General features: G+C 41.6%; 1 non-coding gene across 1 annotated transcript; it reads right to left on the bottom strand.

Annotated features, from left to right (window-relative positions):
* Positions 1-622: 622 nt before the first annotated feature.
* Positions 623-694, bottom strand: trnap-ugg. The gene has a single exon. It is a non-coding gene; the product is annotated as a tRNA-Pro (tRNA).
* Positions 695-19,569: the final 18,875 nt, after the last annotated feature.

Below are 19,569 nucleotides of genomic sequence, written 5' to 3'. Positions count from 1 at the left end.
TTGCTGCTCGGCTTTCCTTCATTCAGTTCGGCACCCTGGAAAGAGTTATCTGGCTCGGTTCAGCGCTGCACCCAGGCCCTGGTTAGCTGCTTCTGGCAGCTCCTTGTGACGTCTAGCGTCCTGCTCACTAGCTTTATAGCTGCAACCGCTCATGTGTGTTGCAGTCTGTTTAGAGACAATACGCAGCTCTTCTGTCTTTCTGAAATCCTTACTTTGCAGGAGGACAGCGCGTCTTATCTCTCTGCTTCAGCTTTTCTCTTTATTTTTTGTGCGTATGTGACATAGGGTTAATTACCGAACGAGCTCCTCGCGCCATTTCCCAGTAGAGAGACAGATGCTTTACTCATCCTTGGGGAAATTCGGTTGCCGTTACCTTCATCGGATAGAAACAGATATGAAAGATATTGAAGTTATATAATAATATGAATATACAGTATAATGCTGTGTTAAAAAAAATAAATAAATACAATATATAGTGGCAGCAATTACCTTTGATGGTCTTGACCTGGCCTCCAAATTCACCCCACTCCCCACTAATAACATTCTAGGTTTTCAGGGTATACCCACTAGATTACTGAAGACTGTGTTTCCAACATTCATCAAGAAAAAGACATAGTATCAAGGGCTCGTCCGGGATTTGAACCCGGGACCTCTCGCACCCAAAGCAAGAATCATACCCCTAGACCAACGAGCCCATGGAAAGCTATAAAAGTCCACAGGACACTCTCAGACACAGAGACCTATCATGTCATACTGTTTTAGATGTGTATATACATGCATATGGATGAGTTTACATGGGCCTGAGTAAAACAAATATTACATTTGGTTATTTTGTGTTCGTCAGCTTCCTCTTTTGTCCAGGGCCTTGTTCTGGACATAATGATGGATAATCCGTCTGCATCTGCCAACAACAGTTTAAAGCTCTCCCGTGCTCTGGACGAATAAATCATTAGCTACCGATGGTAGCTGTAAAACGAATGGCTATAAAAGTGCTCCCGTGTGGTAAGAAACCACAACAGTCCCAGAGTTTAAGGATGATGTCAGAATGCGTTATCAGGGCCTGTCAGGGTGGTTCAGATTCCACTTTGTATCCCAGTTTCCATTCATGTCTGCAGTCTAGTTCAACGGTAAACCTGCATTTGTTTGTTCACTTAAATAAAATGCGTGTCACTATGGCGACAATTCCCGTGCGTCTCCTGTTATTCCAAAACCCCGACCCTCATTTAAATAACATGCATATTCATCTCATTTCGGTGGGTGGAAGCAGAGAGGGGGATACGGGGAGATGGTGTAGGGATGAAGGAACGGTGGCTCAGGCTCGTATAAAGTGTATGTCCACGCAGCCAAACACACACAATCTGGTGGGCCTCAGAGGTGGATAATTCTGCGTATATTATGTGATACGGAAAAGAAACTCAACAATTTATTATGCGTTGCTACATTTGTTTTCATGCAGACCACCGAGGTTTAGACATAATTCAGTAGATCCAGACTGCAGTCCTCATCTATGGTAGTGGCTGAAAGAATGCTATCACGGATACAACTGGGGCCTGACTTAGAGACGCTGTGAGGAGCTCACTCGCAGAGTAGATTCACTGCTCGTCTTGGTTGAAAGGAGCCAGCTGAAATGGATCAGTCACCTTGTGGGGATACCTCCCGGGACGTTTAGCGGGCGTTGCCAGCGCTTACATATCTCCCCTGGTCTGGAGTTCATGCATTCATTCATTTTCTGTAACCGCTTGTTCTCTGGAAGGTCGCTTGGGGGCCGGCGCCTGCCCTGGTGGTCATTGGGCGGACAGATCTCCAGTCTATCACAGGGCCGACAAAGAAAGAGACAGGCAGGCATCCACACTTGCACCAATACAGCCAATTTAGAATCGCAGATTAACCTAATGAGCACGTCGTCAGACTGTGGGAGGAATTGTCTGGGAGATAGCACTCTGGACACGTAATAATCACACAATACTGAAAGGTATTAGAGCGTACTGTAATTACAATAGGAGATCTCTACAGCATCTCACCACTCAAAGTGGGGGGGTGGATCTCAATGGTGCAGCAGAGAAACATTTGTCTCTTATAATGTTCACAAAGACAGAGATTATAATGCGATTGGCTGGCTTCCCAGAGCTAAGAATATACATGTCCACTTGGCATAAATGCTGATGAAAATGACCATAACTAAATCACAAATAGGAAAAAGCCTCTTTCCTATGACGCCAAACACCTTGACAGTGTCTCCTGTTACATCTAAGATGCTCGTGTCCGGTAAATCACCAGAAGGGGATAGTAATTACCTCAACAGAAACACTATCTTTGTGGTTGAAAATAACAGAGTAGGAAGGACAAACAGTGAATTAATGATCAACTAGTAACACTGGAGAGAACCCACGCAGGCACAGGGAGAACATCCAAACTAGGCCCCGGTCTGCCGTTGGATTCGAACCCAGAACGTCGTTGCCGTGGGGCGTCAGTGCTGACTGACTGGAATTCAATTCAATTTAGTAATAGTCTCAGGTGTCACAGTTCTTTTCTTTTCCCAAGAACTTTCTTATTTGAGCACATTTCATTTCATGCCTTTTTTCTGCAACTGCCTCCTGGTGATATTTATTGTTATTTTTTTTACCCATACTGCCTCTGCAATACCACGTAATCCCTGTAATTTCTGTTTACATTTGAGCCTTCTGTTCTTTTCTCATACAGCTATGTATACATCCTCCATGTCTCTGTAACACTTATGGCAAAGTTTTTTGTGTATATTGTGGATTGTTCTATTGTCGTTGGCTAGGTTAATTAGCTGGTGTCTTCTTGTTGGTTGCTAGCCGGTAGCTCGGTTTTCAGTTGGACTGGGCTTCTAAATGTCTTTTGGACAGGAGGAATGAGATAAACATCATACTTCTGGCTAAATCGTGTCGAGTCTAGAAGATCCAGCTGATGTGTGTTGCACGACAGTTTGCTAATGAATATGAATAAAACTGTTAGTCACAGCAGTTGTTCTGTTACAGGTGAGTTAACGGTTATAATGATTGAATATAAGAATGGTTGGAGAGCGATGCATTCAGGTAGGAGTGGGTAACTGCAGGCCATGAAGACTTGGCAGGTTGAAGAGGACCAGAACCACCGATGAATAATATGGCCGGAAACACACAACTCAAAGGAGGGAAAGGGAGAAGGAAGGGATGGACACACAGCTATTAACATGCTATACTGTAGCAGCGCGTGACGCAAGAAATGCTGAATATCTGCAGGATTCCACGTGAGGAAGCGGAGTCCGTGCAGAGGGAGAAGGATGTCAGGAATAAACTTAGCCTGTTGCATCCGTGACCTGACTACGGACACTTATAGAAAATGGATGGATGCATGGATGCATACTAACAGCAGGCACTTGAGTAATGCTTGAACTGCAACAGTGTATTATTTTTCCAACATCATTTTGCCATATCCACTGTTCTTTTATTTTGAGCCAAAGCATTTTGACAGAATACAAGTTAAAATCTGCAAGTATATTAGCTTTTAGCTAAACAGCTGTTATCTGGGGTTAAAGTGGTCCTTTGACATAATATTTGTACTTGCTAGCTACAGATGGGATCATCCCTATGTTCCTCAGGTCCTAAGTTCCCTGCTTTGTATGTGACCGAGGAACATATGACTCTTATTTTAAAAAAGGGCTAGGGTTATGGTTAGGGCTATGGACCCGGGGAACATAGGTCGCCCCCGCTACAGACAGACTGCTAGCCCTTGTTGTTTCCTGCTCCAGTGGCCGTGTTTTTATGACACAATGCACTCTGTCTCCAGACACGTCAGCTGATAAGCAGCAATAAATCGCGGTGCCCGACTAGGCTTGGTTATCTCGAAACGCTGTCTCCATTACAGGAACTGATCTCATTTTTCGTTCACACAGAGAAATGAAGTATCTAACTTGGTCCCAGAGTCAATGAGTCATACTAAACACAGTTTATTTTTTGTTTTTAAGTGTCACAGGTAAATACTCCATTTCTTTCAAATCGAGGCACATGATTTCACATGTGACTTGTGTGTTGTAATGTTTAGCAGGTATAATTTAAACAGTAAGGAGTAGTTGGCGAGTCTTTTTGTACATTTTTGTACATTTAACATTACAACCAGTAGCCACTGTCGCCACATTGACGAGGACTGAAATCTTTGACGCTGCCTCTTCTCCTGGTAAGGATTCGTCCGGGCTTAGCATGTAGAAAAATGAATTTTCAGCCCAACGGCACCGTAGAAAAAAAAAAGCTCCCTTTGCCCAAATGAAACTCAAAGAAATCTGTGAGCCGCAAGCAAGCAAGCAAATCATGCAGAAAAAATTCCATCTGATGATTGCTGAAACCATTTTCACTCCCTGCGACCACATCAGACACTTAGAGGAACAAATGAATGCGAAAGAAATGGCCCCAGAGCTCCCAACTCGCATTTTATTATACAAATTTTCTAGACAATGAAATCCTTCAATCTGTCAAAATGTTTTTTTTTTTGTAACTTTCAAATTCAGACAGCAGGAGTGATCAGAGAACTTCCATTTTGTTCATCATTTAAATTCTGTTTCACTGCTCAGGTGTAGCAGAGTGATGCATGCATGCTTTTAAATGTAAAGCATACAAAGGACTAGACAATGGACATGAGGGGAGGGGCTTCTGTGGATCAGGCTTGTTCCAGTACATCCGACAGATAACTGGTCAGTTTAGGATCTAGAGAATTTGGAGTTTGGGAGTTTGGGTTGGGAAAAAGTGGACTCGCAATGTCAGTAAATAGGCCTGCAGGCCAAACTCTTTCCAAGTCAACCATCAACATGAAAAATGGATTTCATCAATCATGTTTTGGGAAAAACAACTAACATGTCATGTGGCATTGGAATCGGCAGGAGAAGGAAAGTTTAAAGTGACTATGATGGTCTACTTTTATCTTAGCTCTGTGCTTTGGGTGTGAGAGGTCCCAGGTTCTGATCCCGGAAGACATGACACCTGAGTTTAACCATTTGACATGCGTGTTTGTGTTGGACACCAAACGTAACCTCGCCAAAGTTTTCTGGCGGGGTTTTCTCCCTTTTACTAGCCTGTCAATGCTGTTTAACGGGACCAGTGTGACACGGCACAGCTCCTTCATCTGGCTCGTTGGTCTAGAGGTATGATTCCAGGTTCAAATCCTGGACGAGCCCCATAGGGATCATAACATTATCATTATCTTAATGTTGTGTAACTCTCCGTTGTGTCTCCTAAACAGTAATGTACAGTATACTGTAAGAAATGTGAAGATGTTCATACCTTTACTGCCAGAATGAAGCAGGAATTAGAGCTCTTTGTTGTATAGTTGCTGCATGCAAAGGTGGTTTTATGGACTGGTGTGTTTGCTCTTGATTATGTCTTAACCAATTAATCAGGTTAAAGTTCTGAGTTGATTCCAAGTGTACACATTTGCATTTGAGCTGAATCCACAAGATGCATTCGAAGTAAACTCTCAGTGCGAGTGAAAGCGGCTATCCTCGGGCTGCAAAAACAAAACAGATCTATCAGAGAGACGGCAGGAACACTGGGCGCGCAGAAGAACAATGAACCCAAGTATAATGTGAAAGCAGCTTTTAGGGTAAAGTTATGGACTATTCTACATCATCTCACCGAGATGATCGTGTTGCTTGCTGAAGAAAAAACTTCAATCATAAAAAAAAAAAAAATAGCAATTGTTTTATATGGACCTGAACTGTGTACATAAGTTAATCCAGGCAAAATGGTCGGTACGTCACATGGATTGTCCTCATTAACTTTTTGACAATCATAAAACAACTAAATTAAAAGGTGTTGATGACACACTGTGATCATTTTATGCTTCAAAATGAATTCAAGAAGATTAGCATGCGACAATTTGCACATGCAAAAAAAGGACTGTGTTTTATACAATAACCCCCCACACCCCCCACGCAGAAACACAGCCCCGAAGCACTGCTTTGTGAATAAGACCAGCATTCATTAAAAGAAGAGCAAAAACTAAGGAAACGCTGGATGAAGCCAACAGCAGTGAGGTTAAATCAGGTAAAAACTCCAAATGAATGGAATAAAACATAAGAGGACAAAGTGCAAAAAGGCAGACTTAAAATAATAAAAACGGTAAAAGGCAGACGAGAGAGAATGTGATGAAATTCTGCCAATAGCACAATAAAAATGCCAACTACTGAAAGAGTAAAAGAGATCAAATTTCTAAATCATCAATAAATAAAGACAGTTAAAATTCACTACTGACTCTGACCAGCAGGGGTCAGTGAAGCGCTGCATTCCTATTGAACGGAGACGTGTGGAAGCAAATGAGCTTTCAGTCAGCAGCACTAGCAGAGGGGAAACACACACACACACACACACACACACACACACACACACACACACACACACACACATACAGAGAGACTGTCCATCAGACACCTTGCTCGACAGGGTAACCGTGTCACACCATGGGCACACTTGCTCTGCGTGTGACAGCCACCAGCCTCGAGCCTCGAGGGTGCAGCTACGTTCGCTTCATTCACCAACACACACGGCGGCCCCGCTAACACATGTCATGAGGTAATTACCATAAACCGGGGAACCCACGGGTCACATCCGGCCACGCCACAGCTCTCCATCCGGCCCCGAGAATATGAATTATATGTCCTGAACTCAAGAATATGTTCCTGTATTGATTTATGTTTTTAATCTGAAGCAACAAATGCCCTCTGGAAAGTAAGTTGTGCCTCAAACCTGACGATAAGCTTTCATTTAAGTTTTCTTTTATTGTTTCACATGCTTATTTTATCTATAGTCGTTGTTCACAAATCTCCTTGCTTTGTTATGGTTTTGTATTTAGTTTCCCGTTTTATTTTGAAAGTTCTTCCGTGGTTTCCTGTCTCGTGTCGCTCCGTTTTCCCTTGATTGCTTAGTTTGATTAGTTTCACCTGTGTCTTGTCACCCTCTGCCCTCTTCTGCATATATAGCCCTGCCTTTCCTTCCCTTTAGTTGCCTGTCGCATCGCTTTACTCATCAGGCTTGTTTCTCATCCTGCCATGTCGTCGTCTTGCCAGTGTCCATGTCTTCTTGTAGTTTTTCGCTTTGTGTTTCAGTTACCTACCATATCTGCAGTGCCTTTAGTGTCCTTTTCTTGTTTTCATTAAATACTTTTTCGTTTGAAACTCCTGCCTCATCTCCTGCCACCCCTTCCCCCGGGTCCGGCAACACAACCACCAGCAAACCATGACATGCTCGGGCTTTTGTCCCCACACAATAGCACATAATTGCTGCGTCTCAATACCAACTGTCAACATTAACAGGGACTAGCATGTTAAGTGTATTAGAAATGTTACCCTTTACATTAAAGTAGCTTGTGAACAAATGAACACAAATAAGGTAAAAACAAGAAAATCACAACACTGAAATACTCGCTTTAGCTTAATGGGAGAAGTTACATTTTTGACACTATTTTTTCTTTTAACATCAGGATGGACAGATGCTTAAATCTCAGCCAGTCCTCTAAAGACTGGTTTGACAGGCGGTTCCCCTAATGCTTGTGTATTTAGTTCATTTTTTTGTATGTGGTGAGATTAAATGGACCGTGTGTCGCACTCTTGAGGACAAGTCAAAAAATGGAACATTACAGGGATTGACAGCCTCACAGATATTTATTTATTCATTTATTTATTTATTTATTTGGTCGGGGCAGTGCATCTCAATGAACAGTACATACATACATACCTAATTTCCCTTCTATCTATGATGTATTGTTAATATACCAGAGCATTTAGCATTACATGCTAAATTTCAACACAGTACAATAAACAAATCCAATATAAAACACTGTACTAACATAACGGTACAAAAAATATAAAAACTGTGTACAAACATTATGAAATATGAAGCCTACACTTGCACATAACTGCATAAATGCACTGCCCCCTAGTGGCGATGGTGATATGAGTCTGTTAACCCGTTTAATCCCACTGGCAACAATAGTTGCCGCACTTTTTGGAAACTCTGTGTGTTAAGTGTCATTAAAGTTTAATTAAAGTGTCTCCTATAACTTATATCAGTATCATGTAACTAGTGTTAATGGTCACATCACTAGGCCTCTTTACTGATGGCATGCACTTATTTTGCAGGAAAAATAATAATATATTACTTTGGATACAGTATTCATTTTATCTTATTTTGCGAGAGCTTCTGACCCTCACGGCGTCTGTGAGATAAATTCTGGCCCTTGGACCAACGCAGTTGATGACCTCTACCATAAACCATTCCAGCTGACCCAAACGCTGCGTACCCTGATCCTAATCACAGTCTAATTGTAACCTTCAAACAGCCTCGTAAAGAAATGAGCGCCACAGACAAAATGTCCTCACTTTGCATAAATGTCCTCACTTTAAAGGTGTGATAGAATGGCACATACAATAACTTTAGCAAATTACACATCTTGTGTAAGTACATATTTATTTCATACAGTATTTATGTATCTTGTGCGGTTTAATTTGTATATTGTTTATAACACATTTATCGACATGTATAGACACTGTCCGTATTTTAATAATAATAATAATAATAATGCACTAGTTTTTATATAGCACTTTATCATAGGCACTCATCACACGTTTTACACTGAATGCATTATTCTGTATATATATATATATTCACACATATGGATTTTCCCCTACATTTTTCTGTCTGTACATACTGTATATGACATTTCAATGTACATTTCATATTAACACATATTTTCACGACAGTAATTCCTCCCGGTTTCTGTGTAACGATGATATTAAATTTCCCACAGCATAAATAAAGTATCTATCTATAAAGTTAAATACATTTAACTATAGGTTCTCTTTACATATCTGAAGTCAACCTCATATCATTGGTTTAATTCTCATGTTCAACACTTTCGCTATAAGGAAGTTTGCTCTCTGGATGCCTGAAGCATCAATATTTATTCACTCCACCATTTTTATTTTTCTCCTCAAATACAAATCACCCCAGCTTTTATAAAGAACGTGCACTCCTGCATCCATTGTCATCCTCTCTGTGTGCTGAGCTCGCCGTGTTTCTTATACCGGTCTGCACGGTCTAGGTCATGTCGCTGCCCTTGCTTGCCACGGGCACCAGATGGTACGTCCACAGGAGTTGGCCTGCCCACAGGGCCTCCATCCCCCCATCACACAGCACCACTGCCCACCCGAACACCCACCCTGCTCCACCACGCCGTTGTATTATCAGACACAGTCTGTTGTGAGTAGACAACGTGAAGTAATAAAACATTCACTTAAACCAGATGTTGAAGTAACATACATAGTTTTGGTTTAAATGCTTTTTAAATGCCCTGAGTAATGTGGCTGTTTAGTCAAAGGCTTCACAACCAAAAATAAAATGTTTAGAGTTATAAATAGTAAGTATATTGTCCATACTATGATTTCTGACTTTGACTTGGTGTGCTACAGTCTTATATATCTTATATATCAGTCTTAAATATAATTCTATATTCTGTATGTGTTTGATGTATCATTCATTCATGCCATTTGTCAATCAGCCACAACATTAAAACCACGAAAAGGAAAACAAGTGAGTAACATTGACCACCTTGGGACAATTCAGTCTCCTGCTGGGACAATTTTTGGACCTGGAATTCATGTGTATGTTACTTAGGCGTGTACCCCCCACCTAGACCAGACCAGACCAGACCAGACACCCCCACCCCGTAGCAATGACACTCCTTGTTGCCAGACACCACAAGATACCCTCAGAAGGCCCATGTCCATTATCTCATGATACAAAATACTAGGAAGGCGGTCATAATGTTATGCCTGATTGGTGTTCTTAACCTCGTATTGGGGAACAGAGTGTTACCATTTAGCATAGATGAGCACTGAACAGCTGGACGAAGGATGAGGACGCTGCGGGCAGTTTCCTGATGGCGCCCTCGAGGATTCTGGGCATTGAAGTCAACAGAGGCTTTGACCAAACCTGGTTATGAATTAAGTTTCTATTTCTCCTGTTCGTCTTCTCCTTCTTCACTTTTGTTTTTCTAAGTATGTCCGTATAAATGATCTCTTCTTTCTTACCTGCTTTAACCTTTTTAACTCTCCGTCCTGCAGCTCCCTTGTCCTCCTCCTCTGGTCTGTCAGTCCTGTAAATGAGCTGACAGAGAGCCTGAAGCGAAGGGACCACGGTCCAAGCACCAATCTGGTCTCGTCTCAAATGTCAACCCCCTATACACACACACACACACACACACACACACACAAACTTTCTCACCCTCTACTCCTCTACCTCTGCCCTCTTTCTCTATTCATTTCTTATACAGTACGTATTCTCACTCCTCACACACACACACACACACACACACACACACACTCTCCATCTTCCTCCCATCCACCGTCAAACCTCCTATTCTGTCTCTCTTGACATTTACCAGTCTGCACTCGGCTGCTCTGTAATTTCTTGTCATCTCCCGCAATCTAGCTATCTAAAGGGAGGTTAAGGACGGGAGTTGAGAAAGACAGGACGGGGTCGAGACAAGTGACTGTGACATTTGCTGGCGTGCTCACAGACGCCGCAGCGGTCGTAAACGAAGCAGATCGTTTGACGGAGCCAAGCGATCATTACGGGACTCCAGGCCAAGACGCCGGCGAGCGCGTCACCTCCTTGTGATGCTGATGCACTGTTTCGGACCTGTCACTCTCAAATGATCTTTTACAGTTCTTAAAATCCAAATTGTGTCTATACAGTGTCTCACTGAACACATGAGCATAACTTTGTCTAGCAAATCTAATTTGGAAGTAACGTTTCGATTGGAGCTCTCAAAACTTCCTCCGGAAACCAACAGGATGGTTTGCTGTGAAGATATTTTGGATTACAATATGTTCAACAGCTTGTTCTCGTCGAAACTACTGGTATTATTAATTTAGGAAACTCAAACTTTGTGAAAAACTCAACAACAGTGCCTTTTCTTAATGACACATCATACACAAACTGTAGCAGGGTCGTCCAACACCAACAAATACATGAAATGATTGTTGTTACCTGAGTTATTTCAGTGAACTAAGCAATTCCAAGGCACAAAGTAATCAATACCAGGACCAAAAGTTTACCAGAAGATGTCACAACATCAATGATATTTATCTCCGTTGTTGGTGGTTTTAATGGTGTGGCAGATCGACGTATATCTTCGGAAATACCAAAGAAGGGAAACTGTCAGCCAAACAAAGATGGAAAGACCTATCGACACAAAATTGGATTTGTATTGACTTGTTCCCCTCTCAGCGACTTATTTTTACAACCACGATTGTGTGCAAAGTTGGACATCTGCCCAGAAGGTAGCCAACATCTTAAATTTGATATAAAGGTCAGAAAAACCTGACTTACCATCAGATCACATCTGATCTAAAATCCCATTAACCCTCCGATTATGTGTGGATCACAACACTGAACCCTAACCCTAACCCTAACACAATATATTCTTGATAATAGTTTTCCATAGCAAATGTTATACATAACAAGAACATGTACTTATAGAGCCAGTTAAACATATCTCATGTAACTGGTACTCTGGGTGTATATGCGGGGTGTTAGGGTTGTCAACAAACTAACTAAAGAAATAAAGACCCTGGGATTTTAAGTGGTAATTTCTGGGGTCAAATTGACCCCAAGGATAAAAACACTGAAGGTAATAGGATGGTTAACGCTGCTGCATCCTCAACGCAGTCTAAATCCCGACTTTACGTCAGAGCATTGAGGCAGCGTCATAAGCGCAGTGAACACGAGGCCCAGCGGCCTTATTGTGCGCACACTGTCAAGATGTCCCCTTGTCACTTGTCAAGATGTCTCTTGCAAATCAGGCCAAAGCCCGAAATGCACACTCATTATAATTGTCCATTAAAGTATCACCGCATGCACAAAAGAGCACGAGTCTCTCCGTTTGTCAACAGAGAGGCAAGACACGCCGCTAAGTGCGACTGTTTCAGAAGAGCTCGGAGGCCTGCAGCTTCCCCCGGAGCTCCCGGATGATGAGGCGCCTCGCCGTGCCGCTGCATCCCAGTCGGAGGCCACTAATCTGGGCTTCGCAGCCAGGGAACAGGCTTTGGAGCAGGTCCAGCACCTCCCAATTGGACAAAGGGAAGCATTATGCGTGCATGCTAATGCAGCTTTATAATATGACGTTCATGTGACATGATGAATAATGCATGTGGGGGACACAGGTGTTTAGCTGTCATGGATTTAACGTGTGTGTTGACAGATGTTCAATGGCAAACGGACACGCTAACACACACACACACACACACACACACAAGGCTAGAAGAGCTGAGCTATTGGCTGGCATTCAGTAAAAAGAAATGCAGTTGCTGCTGAGTGCGGAGTAACCTCACCACTTGGCCTGCCAGCATTACTGCAAAGCACCATTTAACCGTGCGTGTCTGTGAGTGTGTGCCAGTGTTTTTTTTTCGTTGTACACTGGGACACGGGAGCATGTTGCGCGCGTCCAGGTAGGCTAAGTCCGTAGGTGTTGATGATGATGAGTCTGCAGTTGGCTCGACTTTCGCGATGCTACTTGTGGTGCATGTGTGTGGGCAACATTCTGTACAAGTGTCTATTTAAGCATCTGAGAGCGTTCTGTTAATCCATCTATCCATCCATCTATCTTACTGCAGGCTAATCGTCCTCGCTCATAAAAGATAACAAATATGTGAGGTAGAAATTAACAAAGGCCTCTCTTCAAATCCTGACCAACGATTAACTGCCTGACTGAAGCTAAAAAAGGCTTATCACACGAACTTTAAATGGCAAATGTGTCAATAACACAAATTAAACACAAATGTCTCCTATGTCTTGAGGCTAAAAAGCTCATACGTGTGTTATGCATTCTCAGTCGGGTTTTAATCTTTCATGCACTCAAAATGCCATGGGCCAGCTTGAAAGCAGCTCTCCAACAAACGGCGTCACCGTGGCACAAGTTTCGTACTTTGCCCAAGAGACACTTGCATACATATGCATCTAATATTAACTCTGACCGACATGATGGAGATGAAAATACTCAACGGCCGCAAAGGAATCACTCAGTAAAAATACAACCTCAATACTGCCTCTCTCTATCCTCCCTACGACCTTTTAAGGCTTAACAGTACCCCTGGGCCTCAGTGGATTTAAGAGACTATTCTTTCCATTTTTTTCTGGCTGGAAGAAGAAAATATATCTAAAACAACATAAAACAAATGGTGCATTCAAAGACATTTTGTTATGACACCCAAGTTTCAAAGATTCAAAACTCCACACAAGGACTTTTTGCTTAACTGAGGTTGGAAAATTATATAATAATAATTTACACAATGTTGAGCCGACACAGAGAATTTCTTTTATGCATTTGGCTCATCTATTCACTAACAAAGGACCATGTACACCAAAAAGCAGTAGGGGATCAAATTGGCTCAAACCTGTGACCAAGCTGCTTATCTAACCACGACACCTCACATCCCCCCAAATGGTGTTTGCTGACCGGGAGCTGAACCAGAGCCACGGCGCTGAGAGTGCCAATTCCAAACCACTAGGACCACCGGGAGGTCTTAACAGTAAAAGCAGAAAGCAGTAAAGTGCAATACAAACAGGCAGTGGGTCCATTCTGCACAAACCTGCACAAAACCAGTGCCTTAAATGCATCACTCACTGACCACATTATTAGGAACATCTGTCCAACACTGCAAATGTCTAATCAATTGATCACATGGCCCAGATGAGAGCCAGAATGGGCGGGATAGAGGTGATTTAAGTGACGTGAACGTAGCATGGATTTTGGATTTTCCTCACACTGAAAAGTCTGAAAAAGTTGAAATAACCAGTGAGCAGCATGTCTCTGAATAAAAATGCTTGTATAATGACAGGGCTCAGAGGAGAAGGGCCAGGTTGGTACAGATAGTTCTGATAGAAAGGCAACTCAAGTAACCGGAGCGTCTCTGAAAGCATAAATCGCTGAACCTTAAAGAAGAAGAAGGACGAAGGCTACAGCAGAAAGAAGACCTAATGGAGTGCCACTCTTGTCAGCTAAGGACGGGATGTTGAGGCTACAATTTATAACAGCTCGACAAAGCCGGACAGAAGAAGATTGGCTAAACGTTGCCTTTTCTGATGAGTCTTGACTTCCGGTGTGACTTTCGGGTCGCAGGGTCAGAATTTGCAGAATGAACTCATGGATCATTCGCTCCGTGTGTCAGTGGTTCAGGTTGTTGTTGTTGTTGTTTGTGGCCCAGAATCAACTGAGTATCATACTGTACCTCAGCCTACATGAGTCTTGCTGTTAATCATGTCTGTCTATCTTCTGCAGGCAGATGGAGGCCCAACCTGGTATGTTTTCTGTGAGACCAATGAGTATTAGAAATCGCACAGAAGTCAAGAAACCAGATGGAAGCCATGGACTTGTCCTTCTTTACAGCCTTAGCGGTGTTTTATTTCGCACAGGAAAGTTTACTAGACAAACTCAAACTGGAAAAACCAAACGACAAACATCTCGGGTGTAGTTTATATAGTCTCCGTGTTTGTCTTCTTTTGGTTACGTCATCCTGACTTGGGACGCCCTGCCACTCCACATGCACATGGTGCACCTTGGTGTGCGAGGTCATTCCTTCCTTACAACCTATTTACTGTATAGCAGTCTACCCAGGTATGCATATACAGGCATATGGAACTACTAGAAAGGTGAACCTCATAAAACGGTCGGGGAATGCAGTCCTTCTTGGTGTCCTTCTTTTGTTTAGCTTGGTGCGCCGCTCTCTGCCAACTTTTGTGAATGAAAACTACATTAAATTGCATTTTGTTTTTCTGATATTCCCGGAAGCATTGTCGACCCTGTATATATTGCATTTGCACAGAATTTTGTTTATTGTCGTCACCCGCTGTGTCATTAGCATGATAAAAATCACTACGCCAATCCCTAAATCACTATGCAACAGGACCAGTAACCTACTTCTTGCAACGCTTTGTTCTTGACCTGATAATAAAAAACAAAAAACACATCAGTTAATGTAACCAGCCAACCCAGGACACCATGTTAGGAGTAGAGGACTAAACACTGTCATCTCTCTTTAATTCTCACGGGCGGCCAGTTTAAAGCTCCTTCTGTGTTGTTCCTTCTCTGGTGGAGAGTCCTCACCTCCCTTGTCGCAAGGAGGAGCAGGCATGCTCTGCTCCGGGGGAGCTGGAGAAAGGGCAGATGGACAAAGAACAGACGCACATGCACACAGACAAACACGAACCGTCGGGGCCTGTAGAGCACCAGGGGGATGAATGAGTCTCACATTTAATTATCCACCTAATGGTCTCAGTGTAGTGTCATTAGAGAAGAGAGAGAGAGAGAGAGACTGACAGCGAAGGGAAGACATGAACAGAGGAAGCAGACTATTTAAAAAAGAGATGATATGTAATGAAAACAGCTGGACACAGGTGAGGTGAGCAATAAAGACAGACAGACTGTGACCTACTTCGAGTTGCGACTCATCAGAGAATGGACATGGGCCCTCTGATGGCGTCCTCTGTGGATCATTCAACAGACACTTGATGAGTGTGGGATCTAGTGAATTTGGAGGCCAGGTCATTTGTTTTGTTCTTCATGTTTTTTGAGTTGTTCCTAAAATGTTTTTGTGTTTTTTCTGTTTGTGTTTGTCTCTGTGCCAGGCTGCATCCTGCTGGGGATGGCTGCTTGCTATGGGGTGGGGGGGTGCCTGGTCTGGTCTAGGTGGGTGGTACATGTTTGAGCAACATCCACATGAATGAAGGTCCAAATGTTTCCCAGAAGAGCAATGAATTGTCACAGGATGGTTAACATTATTTATTTATTCTGTCAGTGGTCATAATGTTATGGCTGATCGGTGTAAATGTAAACCATGCGTTTTCCTCTGTTTTGTTAGAATATAGAAATTTATAACGAATCTATGTAGCTAATAATAATATATCACTGTTCAAAGTATTTGTCTCCATTTTCAACAACATATCAAATCTACGTAGCTCATATGTGCCCTTCAGTGCAAACACAATATTAACTTCTGACTCCTACATGTGCAACATATGCACAAATTATGCGATACCTTATTTTAAAACTGTAATGCACAGGAAAATATTAAGAGTCCATGCATCTGTGAATTGCTATAAATATATATTGTGTTACTTTTATTTAAAAAAAATCGTTGAGGGATTCAATTAATCATGTATTTTTTCATACCTCATAAAAAGTGGTCATTTATGCCATTTATAGCACAACAGCAGGTCACAATGAGACAACGGCCAACACCTGTTTGAAGACCCTCTCTGTGACAGGTGATTAGAGGGGAGAGGCTGTTTAGAGGGTAACAACATCACATGAAAAACAAACTAAACACCCCTGCTGTCTTCACACAATGGTTTGGTCCATGAGTTCTCAAACAGGTGATCAGGCCATGCTTTTAATGCCAAGGAGACAACCAGGAAGAGGTGAGTGCTGTCATTTTAAATGAATGAAGATAAACTTACCTAAACTTTAACTGAAATGCTCAAAAGAGAAATGAATCGAGCTCATGAAGTTACGTTCATTACAATGCTCAGTATAAAACATCCATGATCCAGTGTCTTACACATAAAGTAATGGAACCCCTTGTCTGCACTGCACAGAACATAAACCATATATGTCGTGTATGTCTTTGTTTCCTCTGTATATGAGCCAGGTATCTTAAAGCAATTGTGCGTTAGAGATATTATATATTACATATAACAGTTGACAGTTGATATAACAGTGGACGAGTACTAGTTATGAAAAAAAAAGCTTGTTTTGGAATAAAGGAAAAAAAATCCAATTCATCAGTCAGTTGTTGCCATTTACTTCACCTTTCTACCTTTCTGCAGAACAAGATGCACAAGATTTCTTGTATAGTCTGCACGTGCCTCTGAAAACTGCTGTAGAAAAAATGAAAATGTCAGCTAGCTACTTAGGATGGCCATCAGTCAACACAAGGGCTCATTACTAGTTACTTTTAAAGTGTGATATTACCTATAGTGTAGGTAAATAACTGAAAGTGTTATTAGCCAGATTACTTGTACTAGGGATTGTTAGAAAGTCTGCTAACACTCATCATTAATTACTCAACATGTAGCTCTAAAGTACATTTTCTTCTCCTAAATTGCAGGACATGCTACTAGCCAGCTCACCTGTGCCCATTAGATTTGCTAACACAAGCTAATTATTTATTAATTAGCCTTAAAGTGCATTATTCTGGTAAAAAGTAGAAAATGGCACTAGCCACTTTAACTGTAGGCTTACTGTTTGTACATAGAGGTCAATCGTCAATCTTTTATTTTAACTCGCATTAAAATCGTTGCACCACTGTTTAGGCTACAGAATAAAAGTAAAAATAAATAATTATGAGAACAGTATTTTTTTTGCCGTATTTCTATTTGTGGTACACACGGTATTATGGACTTTATAAGCTTGCTAAGATCAATACAAGACACACAGATACTTTAATCACAAGAAGATTTGAGTGTAATCTTTTTTGTGTGTGTCTTTGTGTATATTATTCACATCATGGTTGTCCAAAACCCTCTTATTCTGTCATTCAGGATCTGCGAACGTCCATTGTTCCTGTTCTGTGGTTCCTTATTAGGGATTAGAAAGATGTGGGACTGTGACCATGAGGAAAGGACGCAATGACAAAAAAAAAAATAACAACGCTGAAGTAGTTATGGCATTTCAGAGCCTTCAATAATCAATCAGCAGACAAGGTAAAAAAAAAAGGAATTGAATTAATTTCCATCAGAACAAATTTGAACCTGATCCACATTTAACATTGGGCAATTTAATACTGGAGTGACACACTTGTGAGATGCCTCCCACAGCTGAAGTAAAACTGAAAGGACAAGGACAGGAAAAAAAAGGATGATTACTCCTGCTCCACGATTTCATGTAGTTTCACTTGAGCCATTGCAAACCTTTCATTACCATTACAAAAGACATTTTACACCACATTTCTGTCCTGCTTCGGATGCCAGGAACATCACATGATGCTCTGTGGAGTAGAAGCACAATCTATTTTTTTTTTGTTGTTTTTTTTTTTAGTTTTTGAGAGTGATAGCTGACCTTTCAAGCACGGATGAATGTGCATTAGCTTCTTTGCTGGGGTCTCCTAATTGTCCTTGTGCATTGTCCATTGATTTTCAGTCCAAACTGCAGGGTTAGGTTTTTTTTTTTTTTTTGACTGATCACTTTATATGACGTGAATCATATTTGTACTGTCTCAAGCAAACAAAAATGTTCGGTCTGGTTTGGAATACACAAACAGCTGCGGGGCAATACTTTCAATGCCAGAAAGGACAAAATATTATGAATGAAGTGTAATGGGCAGATTGTTTGTCACAAATCCCGCCTCTGCGATGTCGCTGATCCATGACAGTATGTGTCCTCATTCCAGTGTTCTTTCTTTCTTTCCTTTTTTTTTTTCGCAGAGACACGAATGTTCCCATTTCTTCAGGACACTTCAACATCAAGGTCACAGCAACTGACGCAGAACCACAAGTGGGTTGAAATGGGGAAGGACCAAACTCATCTGCAAAGAACCGCTTGCTGAGCCAGTTTAATGGGCCATGACCCCGACTACATCCACAAAGTGTCATTCTGCACCCATCAAGGTAAAACAAATACATACGATACCATACATATTTACATTTTATAGAGGTTTCAAGAGAGATGTGGACTTTGGTTATTAGATTATATAGATACTTTTAAACCTTGTCTAAGCCATAAAAAGGTAAAAAGGTGACCTAGACAAACTGCAGCTATAGTCCTCATTTTGACCAGGATATCTCGTCAGGGGGTCTTCCTTCATGTGTGCTCAGCATTTCTCAGTTTGTGACTGGGATAAGCAAACTGAGATTAATAATCAAATCAAAAAGATAATTTTCATAAATTGCTCTGATGTACAGTTTAATAATAGTAATATTCAGCGAAGAAGAATGTGGAAATACGTGTTTCAGTGTCCAGTTTTCTACCATGGTAGTTGATGCCAAATATCTTTTTTTTTCTAGTTAATCTTCATTAATTTTAAACTTGTTTGAAGCTTGTATGGACCAAATTAATGCTTTAAAGCCTGAAGGTATCGCTGGTGACACATTAAAACATCCGGTTTTTGAATTCCCGTAACTCAGTGGTTTGCTCTTCTGACAAAATTCAAAGTGTGGCTGAACACTGGGAAGTTGTGCTTTTGTCTGGAAGACCTTTGTGACATCTCAAGGGTATAACTAACTTTGTTTTCCTCCAAACAACTCTCTCTTCCTGGCGCTCCCCAGTCTTTTTTTCCCAGAAAGCACAACTTCCATTGGGGAGTTTACGGTAATTAAAATACCACAAGCTTTTTGTTTTTAATGCACAGGCAGATGTTCAGGTCTTAAAGGGTTAAAATTAGTGCCTAATTCTCTGGCTGACTAGAGACTAGTTGACTAAGTCAGTTTCTCAATATCAATAACAACATGGACGCCTCCAAGAAGACAGGTGAGGAGCCCAGTGGGTCGTTGCAGGAACTGTCCTCATACCAGAGGAACGGTCCAG

This window comes from Mugil cephalus, chromosome 2, assembly GCF_022458985.1.
Source record: "Mugil cephalus isolate CIBA_MC_2020 chromosome 2, CIBA_Mcephalus_1.1, whole genome shotgun sequence".
Taxonomy (NCBI): Eukaryota; Metazoa; Chordata; class Actinopteri; order Mugiliformes; family Mugilidae; genus Mugil; species Mugil cephalus.
This window is presented reverse-complemented; position numbering and strand designations above follow the sequence as displayed.